Consider the following 22612-nt stretch of genomic DNA (forward strand, 5'->3'; position numbering starts at 1 on the left):
CCAAAGCAAGTAGAAATGAAGTAACAGGTACCAGACATGATCTCTCTTCCTTCCCTCACCTTCCCATTTGCTTAGGGAGACCAAGGGAAAACTCTTGCAGAATGAGAACAGAAAATGACCAGCACAGCTGAACCTGGGCTACCTCCAGCACATGATCCAGCAAGTGAGAGAAAGCAGTGAAAGGACCAGGCAGGTGTCTCGCTCCCAGCGCTGCTTGCACGTACCACAGCTAGCATCAGGCCCCGTGGATTTTAAAATGCTACCATGTCATGTGTCTGTTCAATTCCCCACTCAACGATTACCAAATAGTGGTCAAATCTCACCCTGCACAGTTTCATGTACAATAAGCGGTGCTGTTGCAACATCTTCCCTGCTCTGCTGAGCCCACTTGTCCTCTCTCCTATCCGCTTGTATTTGCCAGCTTTCTGGAAGAGATTGTCTTTTTGTTATATGTAGTTCTCGATTTCCATTCAGTAGTGTCTCGGTGCTTCTGCAGTACATAACAATCATTATACTAACAGAAATTATCATGCTTGGGAGATGAGAAAGAGGCTGAGAAAAAGTATCTTTTAGTCTTAAATACTATAAAAGTTAATTTAAAAAAATTGAGAGAAGTAGAATACAGTTTGTTGCATATTTGGATGACCAGTACTTGGAATGCTCACTCCAATTATTAATCTCCTGCAGAGTTTTCAACCTATATATTTTTTTTAAGATATGTATATATTGCTAGCAGTTTTTCATCTGACTGTTGAAAATCTGTAATGATCACATTTTTCATTTTAAATACAAACTTTTACTGAAAAAAAAAATCTGGTAGGTAATTTTCTTTCACATACGTGATGGGAGATATATTATGTATTTGAAGTTTGAGCCAGGGTTTTCTCTTGCTATTTTTTTGCTCAGAAGAGCCAGCAAGTAAGAACAGTTCATTTTACTGCTCTGCAGTTTTAAAAAATTAAATGGCTTGGACGATCATGAAAAGCTGAATAGTTTGATCTTTCTGTGCTCTGGCTAGGTATTGCTACAGAAAGAGGAATTCAGATCTCCACACAAACAGTGCTCTAATGATAGGGTACCTCAGCCTAGCCCCAGTGGCACGGGAGCTCTACTTTGGCCCTTACTCACTCTGACATGTTTAATCCCGGCTATAATTCTTCCAGGAATAAGATTAGAAACTATGCAAGCCTGAATCTCTGCCCCATTGCACCAGCTTTATACTGATTTAACTGTATTAGACTTACATATGTTGCATCACACTAGAGGGATGAGGGGGTCAAGATAAACACTTTTTTTTGGCTGCCTCCATTTTATGCTGTTTGTTTAGACTGCAAGTCCAGACCACATTCAAAAAGCCATCATATTTTCAGTTTTATTGATCAACTGTTTTAATTTATAATTAAACAATAAAGAATGTCATCTATATATTCAAGCACCAAAGGAAAAGTTCTATGAAGCTATACCATATACAATAGCTTTGGATACCTGAACCAGAAGGAATTTTCTCCCCTCTTTTCTAGGACTTCCAAAGCCTTCATTAAAATGTTTGGGCCCCATCCTCCATTCACGTACATCGATACAACCTCATGAAGGTCAGTGGAAGTCAGGCCAATTTAAACCAACCCAGAATCTGGAAATGAGAAATGGTCTCCTTTTATACCATGAACAATAGTTAGATACAAAAACTGTAGATAACCATTTACATAAAATCCTAGACTAAAAAAATCCCCTTAAATGGAATGCTTGTGTATTGCTTGTTACATTACTTATTATGTTGTCACATTATGTCAAATTAAAATAGCTACAAATATATTTGTTTGATAAATATTTTCTGTCCTTGTTTTATGACATCTTATTCTCAAACAGGTAATGTGCTTGTTTCACTCAGATAAGTAGTGTGATAAATCTGACACAAGAGAATATTATAGCACATGGCAAAGGAATTCTGCTGCTCTTCAGTGATGCTTCTAGGTGAACAGTAGCTTTGTCTTTAAAATGTTCAACAGTGATAAAGAATTACATTTACATCACTGTACTTATGTTTATATTCCTATTTGCAAACAATGGGGACTTTGTATCTTAAAACAGTAACACACTTTATAATGTGAACCAAATATATACTTTACCTGGAGTTACTACATAAAAATATTTTAGAAAATCCAACAATATGAGAAAATGTCACCGCATTCATTTAAAATAGCTATTTGTGAAATGTGTGTTACCATATTTTGCTTGGGGCAATATATTTCCATGCTTTATGAAATTATTAATTCTCATTAAATTCTAATGATCCTGTCTGAAAAGAGCAGAACTAATTAACTGCTCCATTAAAATTAGTACTTACTCCTGATGAGGCCTGTAAATATTTCTACTTTGTTAGGCCAGTGAAAGTTTTCTGAACTGCAACTCCCAGCATTACAAGGAAATTTCCTCCATCAGCAGCTTATTCCATAATGGTAAAATTACCAGATCCTAACAACACCCACGTAGCCTCTGAGACTTAAGTCTTATGCCCTAAAATAAATATTCTCCTCCTTTTACAAAGGAAAAAAAAAAAAGCAGCTCATGCGGGTGGGAAGGATCTGCAGAACCTGCATCAGGCAGGTGTCGTCTAACTGGGGCTGGCACCGGCTGAGCAGCAGCGCCCAGGTCCTTCCCAGCCGAGGGCAGCTCGTGTGTCAGTTCTCTCCAGGTTAGCAGGGAGGGTTTGTAGTGTTCCATCAAAACTTTGTGAGTGTGACTGTATGATCCTTTACATCTGGCAACCCATACCAAGGCTGAACCAGCATTTTGGCAGTCTGTGTGGGACCTGGCAGACCAGGATTCAAGTTCCTATTTATGCCTATGTGGAAACTAGTTATTTAAATATCTTTGAGGATTTGGACTGCAGTGACTCTGTACCTCTGTTGTCACTTGTAAAACTAAAATAACTTTCCTACCTCACCTGTGAAAAACAATGATGACCATGAGGTACTTGCGTGCTGTGTTTATTGGGGTTTCATCCACGCACCTCAGGACAGATGGCAGAGCTGTTGGAAGCAGCAGCACCTGCAAGGCAGCAGCTTCCTCCCAGTGTCTGCACACTGGGTTTAAGGGTTCAGCATAAACTGATAGTTTTAAAAGGTTATATTGTCACTTCCATAATCAAAAATGGTGTCTTCCTGAAGATCACCATGGCTGCAAGTAGTGAGTTCCCTGACATGCACTAACAACAGGTAAAATTGCTTTGGCATCTCTCAGTACCAGGGGGGTCAAGATCACCGAGACTCGATGAGACATCGACTTACCCCAGTGAAAACAAACGAGGAAAAGTGTTAATCAGAACTGCTAAGAAAAGCTTACTGACTTACACAGCAAGCAAAATGCGACAGTTGTGTTCACAACTGAGTAGTGCTGAACAAATAATGTACAAATATTTGTATGTGGGAGAGATTTTAAATCTACACGTGTAAAAATCTCCTATGATACGCCAGTATGCTCATCTGGCCAAAGAACTGGAACAGAGTTTATTGTTGCTAATACAAATCTGACCAAAAGCTACTCAAGACAAGTATCAAATGTTTTCATCCATAAGATAATAATTAAAATATAGAGAAATTAGTTAAATAAATGGAGAAATTTACTACTTTTGTGAGCTGAGATCATGGTTCTTCCATTATTTACATACACTGAATAAATTATTTTTTTAATTACTTGCTCAGTTTCATTATTAAAACATTTTTTAAAGCCTGAGGTTTTTTGGGGTTTTTGCAGGGTTTGCTTTTTTCTATACAAGGGCTGAATTTTTTGAGATAAATTGAATACTTCTTAATAATGCTCCCCAGATAGCAAACACAAAATTTTGTAAACATTCAACTCCTATTACTCCCCAAGAAACACCTCGGTTTGCAGAGTCTTCTGCCACAAAAACTTTTTTTATATTGACCATTGATATGTTGGAAAGGATCAGAAGTTAAATTTGCAGCCTAAATTGGCAAATATACACCATATTTCTACTCATCATATGCCAGTCTCAGCTATTTAAGCATCGAGGATTGGCTGAGAGTTTTGGATGCTTCTCTATAATAAACTAATATATTCTGAAATACTGAGTGCTCTGGAAATACCAACACTTTTTCTTCTCCTGTCATCCCTTTCAGTCACAGCTAATAACTGGAGATCATTTCTTAAAATTCACCCCTCATTCCAGCCCCTTGGAAAAGATTTTGCCAAACATCTGCAGTTGCAACATTTGATAGCACAGGCTTTCCTCAAACACCTCACCCTTCTCTGCTTTCTTCTGGTCTCCACGCATACTGGGCACCTCGAGGAAGGCAGCAAACTCATCTGTATGAGACAGTCCCCCTAGGTTAATGGTCAAATGCACTTTGTTCAGTGATGTGCAGGAGGAATGGTCCACGTGTGGTCAGTAATGCTACTTTGTGCCCCGAGGCAGCTGCGCAAGGAAGTGTCTCTAAGTGAGGAAACACCAAATGAGTTGAATTTTCTCAGCAATAGGAGCTAAAACACACTCTGTGCAGGCAAGTACCAGGCACAGTCCCAGGCTCAGCTGCTGCTTCCTCGCAGAAGCATCGTTGTTCCTGGGAGCGACCTGGCTCTATCACCCACTCCAGCGGGGCGTTCCCACCACCCGCATACTCCCTGGAGAGCCGTGCCACTTGCCGAGAGCTTCCAAAATAGCATCTTCCCAACCCAAAATGTTAAAAGCTTTTGAAAACATTTGCAACCAGTTTTATAGCTAATTAAATCCAGATTTGCTCTATTCAGTCATTTGTTCTATAACTTTTAAATCTTTTTTGGTTTAAAGTTTAGGGTTTTTTCCTAAGTCATGCATAAGCTTTAACTGTAAATAGGTTAATTGTAGTTCTGATCTTCCTCCAGCACCTGCCAGTAAAGACAAACAATTTTCAAACACCGAGACCTAACATGGGTCACAGCATTTCAAGGTGGGACCAGTCCTCTGGCGCTGCCAGCAAAGAACCCCATGCCAAATCATACAGCTAGTAAATAGTATGGCATCAATTCCTCAAAAATTTCCACAGCAAGAGTTTTAGGAAGAGAGCCAAATACTCCATCAGTAAATCTCACAGAGTAGGTGATACATTTATAGTCGCCAGATATTTCAAATGGCTTTTCTCTCACATCCGGTTACACTCCACAAATCCAGAAGTTATGCAAACTAGATATGCCACGAAGTTTGAAGCTATCCTCCCTCCTCTGTTCAGAACAAATGTGGAAAAATTATACGACACAAAATCATCACTCATCTTTTTCTCAAGAAGACAAGAAATCATTATTCATGCTTTTCTTTAAAAATCAATATTTCTATCAAGAAAGAGAAATAAGCTGTCATAAGAAAAACTGTCTATTTTGAGTTTCAAGCCAGGCTTCTCCTAACTTTGGAGCCCAGTTTTCCCAGCAATATTCATTTCTCTGGCTCCCAAGCAGCACCTCTTATGGCTCTTACCTTGGGCATGCCAACAAGGAAATCTCAGTTAAAATTAAGCTCCTGATCACCAGGGACCAACTATTGATTTTCTTCCTTCCTCTACCCTATGAATAGAACAGACGGGATTTAAAAAACATTTTTTAAAAACTGACCTATTAAAAACCAGCTACAGTGAATTGTAAATATCAACACCAAAAAGATCCCCATCTTGCCTCCATTTCTGGTGACTACTATAATTTTGTTGAGAAATGAGTGGTCTGCATTCACTGAATAAGGTCACAGAAACACCACTGTGAACAACTGGGATCACAGACATCCTTGGCTGCTGCAGGCACCTCCTCTCAGTGCTAGACCTGGACAAATGAATTTGTCCTACAAAACCAGAGGTAACCAACTGCATAACATGCTGGTATGTCCCAGAGACAGGCAGCAGGTGCTACAGGAGCTATGGGCTGTCCTTTGCGGAGAATAATGGTCATTTTACATAAAGCGAGTTTAAAATCCCCCCTGTATCAACCTGTGAGATGTGAGTTTATGTCCAGTAAAATCAAAAACCATCATGTGAACCCCAGGGTTAATTGTCTACGTGGTCTTGAAAGCAAGCAATGGTTCATTTATTACTACAACAGACACTAGCAAAAACCATTTATGCATTAGAATTACCTCAGTGCCTTAAACTGACTTTCAGAAAAGCTTTCCTAGGTAGCACACAGTAAAGTGAACCATTGGAAATTTCATGTCTGGCATACAGAAAACATGCTGGTCTCTAGTACCTTCAAAATTTTATTAAATATTATTATAATTCTTAAAAAACACTCTGCAATTTCTTGAAACAATGATATCGGTATCATTTAGCATCATCTGTCGCTGCTGGTAGGAGATCATGCGTAGGGAGCGCAGATGTCGACGAGCAGCTGGCTCAGAAGCCACAGCGCGATCCGTCCAGTCCTGTCTGTAACAACAACCAGGGTGAGACTTCCCAGACCACAGCCAAGCACTCGGGATCAGAGATCACTTGTCAGTCATTACACACATCGGAGAAAATTCCTACTCTCTGAAAGCACTGTTGCATTCTAGCAGTTATCTTTCTTCAGTAGCACACCCTAGCAGACACTTGGTTTTTCAACAGTTGTTGTTTGTGTTCTGCGAAAAAACACCCTCTTTTAGGCAAACCTGCACCACACACTAGAAGACCAGAAGTATCAGTCTGATACAATCCCATCAAGTTGAGAAAGTCTAACCGCATATAGAGCAGCATATGTAAAATATGCACAATATACAAAATCCACATCATTCAAAAATATCACCACAATCTTCATACAAATCAAGATCCACGACCCTGTGCCATACATGTATAACCCTCCAGCTTAAACACATTTGAGTCCTACACAAGGATGAGACTCGCAAATTCTCCTTCTTCCTCTCATTTGAAGAAGCGTGTAGGGCTAGACTTAAGAGAGTCATAAGGAGGGATGTTTAACCTTGGTTTTTAAAAATAACGGGAAGGAAACCTGCAGATCCGGTATCCAGAATAAATATATTATGCCATTCTCATAAACATCCACTTTTTGAACTTGTTCCAAAATTCACCAGAACTCATACTAGTTTTCTCTTGAGTTCAGGCACTGTGTTTGTAGAACAGTTACCCAAGGAATTTAGTAAAATCCCATTGTTTTAAATTGTAAAGTTAGATTTGACTAGTCACTGGAATCTGACTGCAACCCTTGTAGCCTAGCATTAAAGGTTAAAAGAAAAGCCAGCAGGCTTCTAACATACATTATTTCTCTCCTTCCCCCAAGGACAACCCACAGCACGCCTGCCAGTTCAGCACCTACAACCTCCAGGAGAAGTGCTGCTTCCCCAGGTGCCTTCCTGTGCGGCACGCTCCTGGAGCAAGCAGTTGTCCATCTCCCGTCCGCAGTTGACTTTCAAGGCTGGTTCCTTTCTGGATCAATGAGACTCGTGACCTCACATACGGCCACTTTCCTCTGACATTTTGACATCATCATTTAAAGGCTGGTGTTATCATGGCAGGTTCTTTACAGCTGAAACAAACAGTAGGGTTTTACTTCTTAGGAAGAACATTTACTGAACATTGTACAAGCAGTCAACTCCTAATCTGTGGAAACCAATGGCTTATGTTCTGGGGAAGGCAAAGGATTTGTGGACAGTCACCATACAAATTGAGGAGAAGGAAAAAGCGTATAGAGCTTGTCACTGAAACTGGCAGCAGTTGCAATTAAAGGTGAATGAAAGCAGTGATGCAAATCAAGAATCACCAAAGAATGGAGTATCAGGTAAATGGAGAGGTAAAACGCACCTTTTTTATTAAGAGAAAAAAGGTATTCATATTGGCCTCAAGCTGCTGACCAAGATGCCCCAATACAGAGATTATATATTACTGAAACCAATAGAGTGGGAAACACAAATCTTAAAACATGAATATCACATAGGCAAAGACAGGCAAGCTCCCTTATGCATCTACCTACCTACACAAATGACTGAGATGAATCACCTCTTCGCTTCAGCTATCACATGCAGAGGGAGAAGTAGCCTGTGGTCCTGTCACAGCTCACACAAGCTCCAAAGACACAGCTCTGGAGGTTTTGGAAAGTGGACAGCTTCCACAGGCTCTGAATGAAGGCCTGGGAGGGCACCACTGCCTCCTTCCAAGCACGAACCTCCCAAACCCTCTCCTCGCTTCACAGGAACCTGAAGGGAGACAGCTGACTACATTTTTACCCGGTAACCCTGGTATCTAGACTTTTTGTTCTGAGAATGACCAGAACTGCTGCCACCCGGTGATGTCAGCTGAACCACCAAGCGCTGTTGCATGTCTCAACCTTGAGTTTGCTTTAGTGGGCATGTTGCTGCCAGGTACCAGCTGCACTGGATTTGGCATAAAATACAGCTGCAATAGCTATTTCCAGTCAAAAACTGGGATGAGGTGCTCTTCAGGAAATAACCGTAAAATTTTCAGAGTTCCTATTTTTTTTTTCCGGACTCCAGCCACACCAATATCCCCAGGAAGTAAAAGAGGTAAATTCAGACAATACTGCCAGCCTTAGGGTCTCAAACCAGCTTCCCAGGAGAACACACTAATCATTGCCCTATACACTGATCTAGAGAGGTCTGTTCTTGCACGAAGCCTCTCTTAAAGCACCTGAAGAGCTTTCAGGTGTAGCAAAGTCAGCGGAGGTGTGCTCAGGAGCTGCAGCTCATCTATGAACCGTGAACTCAAGTCCATGGATCTGGCCTTGAGGCTTCATGTTTTCAGTAACAATTCTATGTTTAATTAGCATCTGCTGGAGTTCACTGGTTTAGTCAGATAAAGATAGTCGCTCAACAGCATAAAAAGGATGAAAAAACTTATTTTAACTGGTTTAATTCCAATTTAATGAATAATTCTACCGTTCTTCAGACACAGTCTCTGAGTCTTTCTCCTATATTATTCTGGATTCTATTTTTAATCCATGAAATAAATTATTACATTTTTTAAAATTACTAATAATTTTCATGGGGCATGCAACATAGTGTTTCCTGTTAATTCAGACTTTTTTTTAGTTTAATTTTTTTCAAAATATTAACAATTTCTATTAATCAGAGACATGCAGGGCTCGAGTTGCTGAATTAATTTTAAATACTTCATTTTAAAATGATGCAATTTACCTTTCTAGAAAGCTGATTTGCCAGGAAAACATGATAAAAGGAGATTTTCTACAAAGTATCTCCAGGAATCATTCTGGCTCTTTCAGGTATGTTTTTAATGTTAATAAGCATAAGGTATTATGGCCTAATTTAAATGTAACCAAGCACATGCTTGCTAAAATTAACATAGAGAGTTCTTATTAAAACATCAACATTAATTTTTAAAAAAGCATTGTATTTTAAAATTTCAGTTACATTTAAAAGCACAAGAAATCCAAACTGTAGACAGCATGCAAAATCATATTAATTCATGAATATGTTATTTCTAACAAGAATGCGTAACATAATTCTATTATTGTATTTTGAATTTATCTTTTAGCAAACATTCCTGTCTTTAAGACCAAAACTGTGTCTGCAAAAAAATATCACTGATTTATGTTCAAATTTCTAATTAATACATTTTCATAGAAATGTTGGTATTTGCCATATTGTTTTCAGCTGCTCTGATACCAAAATAAAGAATAAAATCTAGTGAAAATAACTGCTTATTCTGTTGCTCTTTGGTATGTTTAATGACCGCATTTCTGAGCACTGTCATATAGCCAGACATACAGGAGCTATGAAATGCACTTACAATTTATTGCCTATAATTAATTACGCTCACAATCGTTTACAAGGAAAAAAATTGTACCAATAAACTGGAGACCTTTTAAAAAGAACTGTGTCTCACTTTGAAATGATAGGCTTCTCTAGCAGTTTCACTACTGCACTTTGGCTAAAAAGGTTCTTGTTGAAATAGTGAACTCTCTGCCTGGGCCCGTCCCAGCTCTCCTGAGAGCTCTGACTTCAGACTTGCTGCGAAAGCTGCATTCTTCAGCAGTAATGTTAGCAACACCCAGGATTTTGTGGCGAGTCTTGGTATAGCTGTGGTCTTGTTATTTATGTTTTTTAAAGCTTCAGAGCTCAGAATGAACAGATTACATGAAAAATTCAGCTTCCTTTTAACAAAATTAATTTCCAACTTCACTGGAGAAAAGGTTGAAAAATGATTTTTGTAAAATCTTTGGGATGCAAAAGGCAAATAAAACCAAGCTTTTTTTACAGTAGAGATTTTCCAGGCTGATGTGCTGGGTTCGTGTCCTGTTTCGTATTTTTAGTGCTCAGCATTGACTATATTAATAGTGGGATTTTATATAAAATGTTGAACACTGCAGAAGGGCAGTCTCCCGCCTGAACCAGGAGAACCTTTACAGGTTAGCAGAGCTGAGTTCCTGCTGCATCCCGATTAATAACCGGCTGCAAAATCCATTGCTTATATAAATCGTTGTGAAACGGGGAGGGGAAGTATAGTGAGGGCTTTGTTTTGGTGGGACTTGTTCAGTGGAAAGCAAAATGGTAGTTAGGACCAAACGCACTTACTTAAGAGACTGAATCGGGACAACAGAAATCCCCCAAAGCAGGAAATGTGTTTCCCAAAGGATTCCCCCCCCCCTTTTTTCTTTTTTTCTTTTTTTTTTTTTTTTAAATCTAAGGTTATAATTTATTTTAAAATGTGATTCCTAACTTCGCTAGTGCAAACCCTGGGCAATGTCAAGCCCCTCACTGTTGTCCTCTTGAGTCTGTAAACAGACAGAATTAAACAATAGCATCACTAAGTGCGAACTTTCTCCATTCATCTTAATGGACTGTTAATTATGACCACTTAAATGCCCACAGTGTTAACCATTTCACCGCTGACTGCATTTCACCCAAACCGGCAGTTTATAGATGTTGATTTATCCACAGGCAGGTAGATGTAAAACTCACAATCGATATACAGTTAAGTGGACTAAACGATTAAGAAAGTTGTGAATATAGATTATGCAGCCATCTGAAAAATCTAGTAAACATCTCCTGAAGTTTATGCTTTTCAAGGATTCAAACAAAATGATGCTTTCCGTGTCAACACTGCAGTGCTATTTTTTAAGGGTTACAGAGATTCAAACAGGATGGTGTTGGTTTTGTAGTGCATTTTCATGTAGCAGAAAGGCTGGTAAAATGTAGTTAACTGATTGACCTTGCACATCCTAAGTGAGGTGGGAATATGTAATGTCAGGATATAATAAGGCTAGTTGACTTTTTTTTTAAGTTCAGAAATGTATACAAAGCTATATCAGAAAGAATTTATTTTAAAAAGCAAGGCAAATCTTGCAAAAATTTCTCAAAGATCTTAATTATTTCTGCTTATAAACTGATTTTACTAACGGAATTAACAGATATTACAAATTGAATCACTTTTTTGGGGGAAAAAAACCCACAACCAAAAATCCCAGAGGTTTTGAAGAATTTAACAGAACAGAACAATATTTGGGGTACAGTCCTGACAGGAATTACATTTTTAATATTGTATGTACCACATAAATAATAATTACCACAAGTATTTGAATCAAATTAATGTTGTCCTGCTAATTTAAGCTCTTCAAAAGTTCTAGGGCTAATTTCTTCTCTCTTGAAAAAACGGACCTGGTATAATATAGACAGCCTTAGATTTCATTGAGTCTCCCTGGTTCCCCACATTTCCACTGACATCACTGGCTCCTTGAGGAAAGTGTTACAGCCAAAAGGGACCATGTCCATTTCTTCTGTCCACACCACAGGTTCTTCAGTGGTTCTTGCTGTCAGATCCTATGGTTGTTTCATGCTTGCACAAATCCCAAATGTGGCCATATTATCAACCCAATGCTTGCCTACAGTTTTGTTTTAATACCTGCATTACAGAAGCCACCTGGGGGTTTGTGGTGTTACCGTAAAAACTGGCAGAGGAACTCTCTAAGACTCATTTTGGAGTTTTAGAAGGCAGGCATTCTTTATTGCAGCTGGCTAGCATGGGGAAGAGCAAGAGTTCAGAGCATTTACAACATGCAGACCCCTCTTAGGTACTTTCTCAGTCTGTGCTGGTGGTTACAACCACCACCACTGCACTGCCACTGACTACCATTGCAATGCAGATACTCATTTTTGCAGCGTAACTCTTGTTTCCAGAGTACATGAAACAGCCACCACACCACTCCACAAAGGTTAGAAAATAACAACGGATCTGCCAAGTAAAGCAGCTCTGAACACAGAAACTATTTTCCAAAACCCTGAGAGCCCAACAATTATTTGTGTTCAAGCATGCAGCCCATTTTCCCCATTTAAGCACTTTAAGGTATCAATTTTGTTTTTTAAATAAGTAGTAGTTGTAAATGAGCAGTCAGGCCCATGTGGTCAGCATGTAATGCTGGCAAGAACAACAGTACGTGGGCCGGTGCATTGGGTCTACCACTACTCTCAAGACCCCCCTGATAGTTACCATAGAGATAGTAGGAGCCACAAAGAGCTTCGATCACATTACTGGCTGGGAGGGGGTCAATTTGTATGCGCGAGCCCTGCTGGGATTGAAAGAATGCAGAGGAGGACAGGAGAGATAATAGAGAGAAAAATAAGTGAAGGGAGAATACAAGAAATGAGAAAAATGAAAGAAAGAAAGGAAAGGGAGGAGAGAGAAAGAGATGGGGGGGCAACCAAAGGGAGTGAGGGATCTCAGAGGCAAAAAAGCCAGCGGAGAGACCAATGGGAAATGAAGAGAGGGGGAAAGAGAAAGCAAGTGAGAAAATTCATCTTGCACAGACAGCGCTCGTGTCGCTGCCCGACAGGAACTGCTGCTCCAGAGCAGCTAAGCCAGGGGCAGAGCCAGCTGCAGGAGCAGCAGGGACGGCTGGCTGGATGGACGGACGGACAGATGGATGGATGAATGGATGCAGCACCTGATCCACACCAGGAAAACTGCTCCAAACACACAGTGGAGCAAGGAGAGAGGATCACAGAGGGGAGAGGGGGCTTTGCTTTCATTCGCTCACAGGTTAGCACCCCAAACATGGCGCTGACTGAGCCAGCGCCACAAAAGCAAACAGGTTTCTTTCTTCTTTGGACTCTCCAACCCAGGGCACTGAGGGCTCAGGGCCGGACAGGTTTTGCCTCTGAGAGCTGACTGCCTGGGGCTGGTGGGGCTGGAGCTTTGGCAGCTGCTTGGTGTCTCCGGGAGAGCCAAGGCAGCTTCGGTGGCCCCAGCTGCTGCCTGCCCACCTATACTTACCCTGTTGTATTGCTGTAGGTACCTTCAAAGACACTGGCAGACCTTTCTAAACTATGATGTCACCTAGGTCCATACTCCAGAAAGGCTAAGGAGAACACTTTGCGTGACCAACTAAATCAATAGCGTATCCAAAATACCCTGGAAACAATCCCTTATGGATGTCTAAGTGACCGCTGTATTGTTGCAAAAATCTGTTGTTCCTCTGCAGGTTAGTAATGGCACAGACAAAACCTGCTTGTCTGTCAAAAGGAGTCCACGCAAAGCCAGAGAACGAGAGGTAGTAAGATTCAATGCATAACCAATAATAGTTAAAGAAAAAAGTCTTACTTAGTGGCACGTTCATCAGCCCTGTACCTCCCAAAAGCTAAGGGTAACAAAGAACGGCCCGCTTCGGTGGTCTCATCAATGCCATAGTGTCGCTTTGTGTCGCAGCAGCTTGCCCTGCAGGTCTTCCCAGGACATGCACAGCTTCATAGCCTCGCACTGGTACTCAGCTTCAATACTGGGATTTCCATATGTTGGCAGAGGAATGCCCCAAAGGCTGGCAGAGCAGCAGGCTGCTGTACTGTACTACAGCCTCACGGCTGAGCGACAAAAGAATTTTTCCTGGGGAGAATGACTATCTGCTGAGTTTTTCTAAAATAAACCTTTTTTTCATAGAGGGAGCATCACAGTACTACTCATCTTCAGGGCCAGCCCATTCAGCCCCACGAGACTGAGACAACATCCCCTACATTTTCTTACAGAGAAACGAGATTTAAATACGTTCTGTGAAAATCAGCATGGATTTCAGAGATAATCCTCAACTGCCAATAGCGCCCACTGGCCTGACTGCAGTATCATGCACTCGCTATATTACATAGACCAGCCTTGAACCAGTTATGAAGGTGGGGTTTTTCTTAGTGAACTAATACTACTTTTGTATCATTCCACTTTTCAAGCCAATTGTCAAACTGACCATAAATTAGATTTCTCCCTTGCATATTACCACCAAAGTTGAGTCACCCCTGAGATCAACGGCATTGCCTTTGAGTTAAAAGCACACAGATGTCTGAGTAACAGTAAAATTACTGAAGTATGTAAAAGCCTCTAGAAATGCTGTAAAGCAGCTTTTCCATATATAGCAATGTCACCATTTTAAGTCAAATACATTGTGATTTTAGCTTAAAAAGCCCTCTAAAGCAACACAAACTAAATTGAAAACACTTTCAGTTCAGAGCAATATACTCTTTACATAAGGCTGTAAACTATAGCATGAAAATGGCACATATAAAATTGTAAAGTGCCTTTGTAGGAAAACCCAGTTTTACGCACAAGCTCCCAAACTGTCCTGCGCATTAGAGCTACTCCTTTTTTTTCATGCAATTTATAATACAGAATCATTTTAAAAAGAGACGGTGTCAGCCCAGCCACAGATATTCTCAAAGATTTCGAAGCCTGCTTCCAGCCCTTCCCTTATCACCACCACACGTGTAGGAAAGGGATCCTCCAGTAAGACAGTCCAGTAGTTTCCATACAAGACCAGCCCAGCCTCAACAGCCTCAGGCTGCTGAAGTCATTAAGATTTTTATGAACATCTACTAGCCAGATGAGTCCTCATTTCCAAATCCCTTACAATTTTTTCCACTACAAGAAAACTTTCCAAAAGCTGGGTAATAGGCCCCAAACGGTTCTTTCAGCACTAATGTGAACTGGAAACTAAAAAAATCGTCCAGCGGGTAATTTGTATAAGTCTCCTAAATCTTGAAAATGAGGCTATTCATTTTCTAATAATAAATCTTTACTGCAGCTAATCTTATCTTCCCTCCACAATAAACTCCTAATTATTACCTTTCTAGCCAGCATATCTGTGATTTTAAAAGTGTGTGACAGCAGTAAAAGCAAGTGCTGGATCTTAAGACTGAAAAAAGGAAATAACTTAGGTTAGGCATACAGAAGATCCTTGTTTTTCAAGCTCTGAACAACATGATATAACGGAACAAGTTACAAGCTGGGAGAAAAATATTCATACTAGAGAAGTCAAGGACAGTCACGACTGCTGCTGCGCCTGACAGCTCTGGGGAAGCTCCACCTTCTTCTCGACGAAACCCGCACTGCCCAAATGAAAACGAAAGAGGAAAAGTACTTGTTTTTTTCTTTCTTCATTTTTACTTAGACCTGGTCAAACCCAGAATCCATTACTAAATACTAAAGGCAAATGAATAAAACATTTTTGCAAATACTTGTCTAAACTCGGAACTTTGCACATCATTAATTACGAGTTTTATCTCCCATTTATACTGGAAGTACCTCAGGGCCAGCAACCCCTGTGAGGCCCAACAGTACCAAGCACAGTGTGTGTAATGGTACAGACCTTTTTTGTATCACTTTCACTCTGCTAAGGCTAAACAAATTACGGAGAGTATCTGCGAAACTAATTTTTGAGTTTCAGATTATTTATATCACCAAAAAAAAAAAAACCAGTGTCAGATAAAGTATGTCCTCAAATGAAACTGAAGATCTGAATTTTGAATAGCAGCTACTTGTCACTGCCTATTCTCAATCAAGCTATAGAAGAAGAAATATTTAGAGAAGTGATCTGAACCACAAATCCATCTCAGAAAACCGGAAAAGTTTGCAGGGAATCTGTAAAAAGAAAAGGACACCAAAACTGATGACTCCAGTTCTTCTGCTATTTTACTGCACTACTTCACAATCATCTTTTATACAGTACAACAGATTTAACTGCACTGATTTTTAAACATATATTTACAAACAGCATTCAGTTTGTTAAACCAATTATTCCTTACCAATACATGCACTACTCTAATAAGAACTTGATAGTTGTTTGGAGAGCCTGGTGTGGTGGCAATGACCCAACAAGAAAACAAAATAACCAGAATATCCTTTCCATCAGAGTAAAATATAAAACCACCAGTCCCTTTGGCCTCAGTTATCTGGAAGTTCCCAGATGTTCCTTGCCCTTCTGGAAGGTGTGGATAGAAGTGTTCCCACACCTTTCCCTGCCTGTTTACCTACTGACGTGCAATCTACCTCTCAGGTTTTGTCACCAAGCTATGATGAAGATAAAGGAATATAATACTTAGGAAAAAAAGTCTGAGCCCATCTCATGTAACAACGCTTTAGGTATATTAAGGCAAATGAACTTTATGAATAAAAGCTTTATTCTTTACAGGAAAAATATTATGCTGTTTCTCCTCCTGTGAATACATTTCTTTCAAGCAAAATATGTATTTTGAGTGTTCATTAAATAGGCATTTTTTGGCAGGTAAGTTAAATTCATTTATTTCTTCTATTTATTTCTACAAAGTTTCTTTGTCCTTCACATTTGATGGACAAAATACACAGTTATATCTCCTCAGTCCTTCTTCGCACCCTGTTTACTCCTTGGAACCCTACATACCTTTCTCACATAAATCGGGGGTTCATGACATTTAAATGCATTTCCTTAAGCTTTCAAGAAATTTGATATGGCTTTTCTTTCTGGGCCCTACAGCAGCCCCCAAATTCCAAGTATTATTTAATCCAGTTGAAAACTTCTTGTTTCTTAGATAACAGTAACAATTTGAGCTGAGCGCTGCTTAATTTTTAGAGTAAGACCTGCCCATTAAGAAGTCAGCACCTGCTTTTCTAGGTTATTGTTTCCAATCTATGCATTTTTTCTCTCACAGACACAAGTTTGTAATTTTAGCCTCTGATGGAGCTTGTCATTTGCATTTTAGCAATCTTGCTCACTCTCCTTTTCACAAGTACTATTCTTTTGAGATTCCTACGTGCCCCAATTGTAAAAATGACTAGGAAGCTGCTTGACTTCATAGTGCCTTTTGATCCAAATAGTCTCAAGAAATGCTGTATAAACATCAGGATGCCTACGAAACAGATGCTAAATATATTTTAATGTATCAATCCGCAAGGAAAAGTATGGCACTGAGAAATTAAAGCAAAAATGTTCAGATACAGAAAGTAAAGCTGTACCAAGGTACTGAAATAACCAGGAACTGCATATGCAGTACCTCAAAATTTCCTTGAAAAATTAGAAACTTTAATAAGAACAATGCTATTCTCAATAGGAACCGTATCCTTAGCAATTAGGATTAGAAATGCTAATTGACATTAAAGAAATCGGTAAGTGAATAAAATCAAGCAGTTCTGCCTTGCAATCCTATTCTTTAATCTTCACACAATGGTCTCCAGCCATCCCTGCATTATTTTTATTAGCTGTCTTTGGCTTTTTTAAGTGCGTTGTTTCTGCTGAGCTTATCTGCGAAGGAGTAGGTCCAAAGTAAGCAAACAGCAACGAGGAAATAAATAAATAATCTTGGGGAAAGAGCCTTTCTGAGCCTGTGTAGCTGAACCACTGACTTATTGTCTCTGCTCTCACCACACACCCCCCCCTTCAGTCGGTTGTTCCTTTTTCTAAAAAAATTATTTATTTTTAAAATTTGGGAAGGCCTAACCAGCATTAATAGGCTTACAATTCTTAGTAAAAAAGGGAAAGCTATTTTGCAGTTATATGAAAACAAAAAGCATCTGAAATCAGCATGTTGTATTTGTTTTCACCATCAGTTTGGGGGAAAAAAAAAAAAGGAAAGAAAAAATAAAGACAGCTGTTAATCCATTTTAGTAAAAGTGAAAAAATCCTGGGGACTTTCTAAGCCTAATTTCAGCCTAGAGTGATTTTTATGGCCAAACAATGAATCCTTAGAATAATTGGTTCATATCATGAATACACAACAAACTCTGAACCCAGGGCCTGATCCAATTTCCAGGGTAATCGGTAGGAATACCTCCTTTGACTCCGGTGACAGTAACAATGTACAGTATCATTAAAAAAAAAAAAAAAAATCTTTACAAATGTGTTCTGGGTGAACACAGACCAATTGTTCGTTTATGTTGCACGAGCTCTAAAAGTGTTTTCGGAGCATTACATGTGACTTACATCGATGCAAACAAATCAATATAAATCGTGGGTAAAAAAAGCACCATCACTTAGAGAGGTACTAAATTTCCAGACCACAGTATTCAGATGATGATTATTTATTGCCATTGTACGGAGATGAAAGGCTGTGGCGTTCCTTCCAGCTCCGCTGCTTCGTGCCAGCTGAATTCTGCGAGAGGGATGATGTTAGAAATGGAAGGCTACAGTAATGTTAACTATGCTGTTTCCCTCCAACATCCATTTTGTTCCAAAGAAACACTTGCCAGAGATTAAAATATTCAAGATGGCTGTTTTCTGCACCCTTTCTGCGAGCTCTACAGTTTTGCGCGTTTCAAATATGCCGGGTCCCCGTCTTCATTAAGACCACGGCTATTTTATTCCCCATCTTATCTGCCTCCCGAGTCATTAAATACTGGCCAAAGTTCAAAGGGGCTTGCCTAAAAACTGCCTCATTTCCAGCCCGGACACCGCCGCAGCCCTCCGGCCGCCGTTCCGGCTGGATGCCGCTCCGCTACCGCGACTCGCCGGGCGCCGCCGCAGCCGGCGGCGGAGCGCGGCGGGACCCCCCCCGGCAGCCCGGCCCGGCCCGGCCCGGCCCGGCCGAGCGCCGCCGCCCCGCTCGCCGCCGCCGCCGCCGCCGGGGGAGGAAGGGCCAGGGGCAGCGCCCAGGAGCGCGGCGGCTCCGCGGGGGCGGCCGGGCCCGCGCCCCGCACCTGGACTTCCGCGGGGGCCCCCGCCGGCCCCCCCCGGGCTGCTACTGAGCAGCTGCGGGGCGGGGCGGGGCGGCCAATGGCAGCGCCGCGGGGGACGGGGGGGATCCGGCTCCGCGCGGCCCCGGGGGCGCAGCCGCCCCGCCCGCTGGCAGAAGGCAGCGGGGAGCCCCGGGGAGCGGAGGAGAGGGGGCGGCACGGATCCCCCCCCGCCTCCGGCTCCCACGTACGGCCGACCGCTCCCCTGGAGTTTCCCGCGGCGGGGGCACGGTATTCTTTTGTCCCCGCGTGTCGTCCCGTGTCCCCCCCCGGAGTGAAGGCGGGGGTCGGCTCGGGCCGGCGGCGCCAGCAGTGCCGGGCAGCCGTCCCCCCATCCCCCGTCGTCCCCCCCCCTCCAATTGCTCCTCCGCAGGACGCGGGGGGCGGGGGGTGTCGCACCCCCGGGGAGCACCGGGCTGCCCCAAGCCGCCATCCCGCCGGCGGGCGGGGGCAGGCGGGCGGCTCCCCCCCCACACACCCCGAGGTGCGGAGCCCCCGGGCACTGCTCGTGGGGACACACACACACGCCACGGCGGCAGAGCAGCGCCTTGTGCCCCCCGCTTCGGCGGCGGCCGCCCAGCCCCGGCAGCGGGCTGCCCCCGGGCACCGGGCTGCCCCCAGCCCCGCGGCCCCGTCCCACCGCCGCGGGAACAAAGAGCCGCGGCTCGTTGCGGGTTATCGGGGTTCATGGCGGGGCGCAGAAATGCCGGGTTGCCCTGCTGCTGCCCGTCCTCGGGGTCTGGGCAATGCCGGGCGCTTGGAGAGCGGCTCTTCCCCAGCCGCCTTAGAAATTGAGTGGAATATCGGTTAGAAATATTAGCACTGGGATTTAACTCGGTGTTTGTCCAGAGGTCACGCTGAGTATGTCAAGTGCTTTTCCTAAAAGTATCAGACGGTGCCGTCCCTTGCTCTCCTTAGAACGGCGTTCATACTGCACTGCAGACAGATAAACGGGTTAACGTCAGAATCGGATGGTTTGTCTGAGTACATCGCACAGCTACGCGGAGCTTTTTTTTCACGGCTGAGAACTGAAAGCCTCGCTGACCCCTCCAAAAATTCTACTTCGTACAAAGAAAGCTTCGACTCGCTATCTTCTCCCCAAAACGTATCAGGCTTCCCGTTTCCCACAACCTTAATTGCAATTAGTTAGTGAGCAGATGGGATGAGGCACTTTCCATGCACGAGCTTCCCACTTCCACAAAATGAGTTTATCAAGCGGTGCCTAAACGTCGCTTTCTATTACCGAGCCCCCGATGTGCAGCTGAAGGAGCCTCCCCTGCACACGTAGCTCAGGGACAGGGCACGGGTGCGCACACGCCGCAGCTATTTTAACAGGGCTGATGGCGCCCATGTGCGCACCGCCGCGCAACTACGGCAAGGAGCGTTACCAAACCTCGTGGGCAGCAAGAAGCTCCCCTATAAAACGCATCTGTGACTTGCTAAGGAAAGCGAGACCTGCTTTACGGGAGCACAACCGCCTGTCCTTCCTCCCGAAGTAGCAGTTTGGTAAATTTTAGCTCCTGAATTGTTTCTGCCTTTCCAGCCATTGCTGCTTTACACTGACACGATCAATTTGTTGTTGTTGTTGTTGCTGCTGATTCCTGTAAGCTCTTGATGTCTGCCTGGGAGCGAGACGGTCCAAGCACGGACAAATGCAGATTTTAAAATTTCTGTCCCCTGTGAGGCTTTGCTGGCTGCAGCGAAGGCAGTGCTGCCGGGCTGAATTAATCTTTCTGCTGCAAACAACAGGGAAATGCCGAGAAAGGGATTTATCTAAATGACTCTAGTTGAACTAAAATTCTACTGATCGGTAGGAAATATTTGTGGGTTAAGCGCTGCTAACGATAACGGGTGGGTCCTGCGGCGAGCTACACCTACCCTGATGCTAAGCTCACGGCTGCCAGTTTTTCCAAATGTTTTACCGAAATGTGGAAGATGCGGCTGATAGGAAAAAAATACGCCAGCGAAGTGCTGCAGATACAGCACATCAACGATTTGGGGTTTATTACTTTCAAAAGATTCTTCGGTGTTTCTAAATACATGTGTTTTCCCCAGTATCTCACAGCTAGCGAGGGCCGTATCTTGTCATCGTTGGCAAATCAATGGCAGAGCCTGACCTTTAAGAGGGCTATATCCTTTATTCAAAACAGGCGAGCTGAAATGAAAGATCTGTGAAATACAACTTCACCGGGGAAGGGGGCATTTTTAATACGAATGCTGCTTTCTATAAACCGTAAATAGATCCTCGCAGAGTTGGCAGAACTTGGTCTGGGAAGCAGCCGTGTTTCACACCACCGAGACGCTCCCGGGAAGCCGCTCCCGGGCTCGCATGCGGCGAAGGTGCCAACTTCTAATTGATACGTTTAGGCGAAGCTCCCAACGTAATTGCTTCTAACATTCATTTATGCAAAGCGGCTCCGGGCGGGCAGGGCGAGCGCGGGGAGGCAGCGCTGCTGCCAGCAGGGAACGGGCCTGGAGACAGCTCCGGCTCCGGGCGGGAGAGGGACCGCCGGCGGCTGCGGGGGGCGGCCCGGCCCGGCTGCCAGGCAGCTCCCCGGCTCCGGTTCGCTGCTCCCGGGCGGTGTGAGCGGCGGTGGCGCCGCGCTGCCCGCGTCCCTCGGGGGGAGACGGAACTGCCGCCTCCGCCCTGGTAACTTCTGAGCTGGCGACAGCGGCGGCCGTCGTACACCAGCACAGCGATTGTAACAATTCTCCTCGCAAATCGCATTCCCCCCCGCCCCGCGGCCCAGGTGACCCGATGGCGGTCGCCCGAGGCTCGCTAAACGCAGTGCCTCCGCATCGCTCGGCACCGTCGCTAGCGATCGTGACGCGGCTCAGAGAAAGTGTTCGCCTTTGCACCTTCCCCCGCGGGAGCACAGGGGAGAAAGTCCCAGAGCCCCGCTCCCTGTCAGCCCCAGCCCCGCGGCGGGAGCAGCCCCCGCTACCGCTGCCGGCGGCAGCGCCCGGGGGGCTCCGGGGAGAGCCCGGGTCGCGGCGGGGGAAGGACGAGGAGCACAAGGGGCTCGGGGGTGCCGCACCCCTCCCCCGCAGGCGGCCCCCCCCCGCTCGGGCAGGAAGGGAGGGACACGGCCCCGCGGCGCACTGGGGGAGGGTGGCGGCGCCCGGGGCCACCTCGCCCCCCCAGGCGCCATCTCGCCCCCCAGGCGCAGGGAGCAGCCGAACGGCAGCGCGGGCGGGAGCTGCCGCCGCCGCCGGGCCTGCCGCCGCCGCGCTCCGCTCCCCGCCGGGGGCCCCCCTGCCCAGAAACACGCGGCGCCTGCCCGGCCGCCAGCGCTAATCTCACATCCTCCCCCGGCGCACACGCACAAAACGACGGCCAGCGGCAGGGGAAGCGGGCGAGCCAAAAGGGGAACCCGTCCCTGGGTGGGCTCGAACCACCAACCTTTCGGTTAACAGCCGAACGCGCTAACCGATTGCGCCACAGAGACTCCCGCTAGGAAACCCTCCCGCGGCGTGAGGGATGTGCTTCGGCCCGCGCGTCGGCCGCGCGCTGGGCTGCCTCCGCGCCGCGGGCCCGCGCTGAGCCCACGGAGCCGGCTTCTCGGTAACGAGTCCTGCTAAATGCTGAAGGAGGACAGAGAGAACAGTGAAAACGGTGGCTTTCCTTCGTGCAGCCAACGTGAGGGGCTGATTTCCCAAATCATTGTTCACAGCAGCGTTCTTCTTCTGGGGAAGAAACTCATGAATCCGAG

General features: G+C 44.2%; 1 non-coding gene across 1 annotated transcript; it reads right to left on the reverse strand.

The window, feature by feature from the left end:
- Positions 1–22274: 22274 nt before the first annotated feature.
- TRNAN-GUU (transfer RNA asparagine (anticodon GUU)) lies at positions 22275–22348 on the reverse strand. The gene has a single exon. It is a non-coding gene; the product is annotated as a tRNA-Asn (tRNA).
- Positions 22349–22612: the final 264 nt, after the last annotated feature.

Source organism: Strix uralensis, chromosome 1, assembly GCF_047716275.1.
Source record: "Strix uralensis isolate ZFMK-TIS-50842 chromosome 1, bStrUra1, whole genome shotgun sequence".
Classification (NCBI taxonomy): Eukaryota; Metazoa; Chordata; class Aves; order Strigiformes; family Strigidae; genus Strix; species Strix uralensis.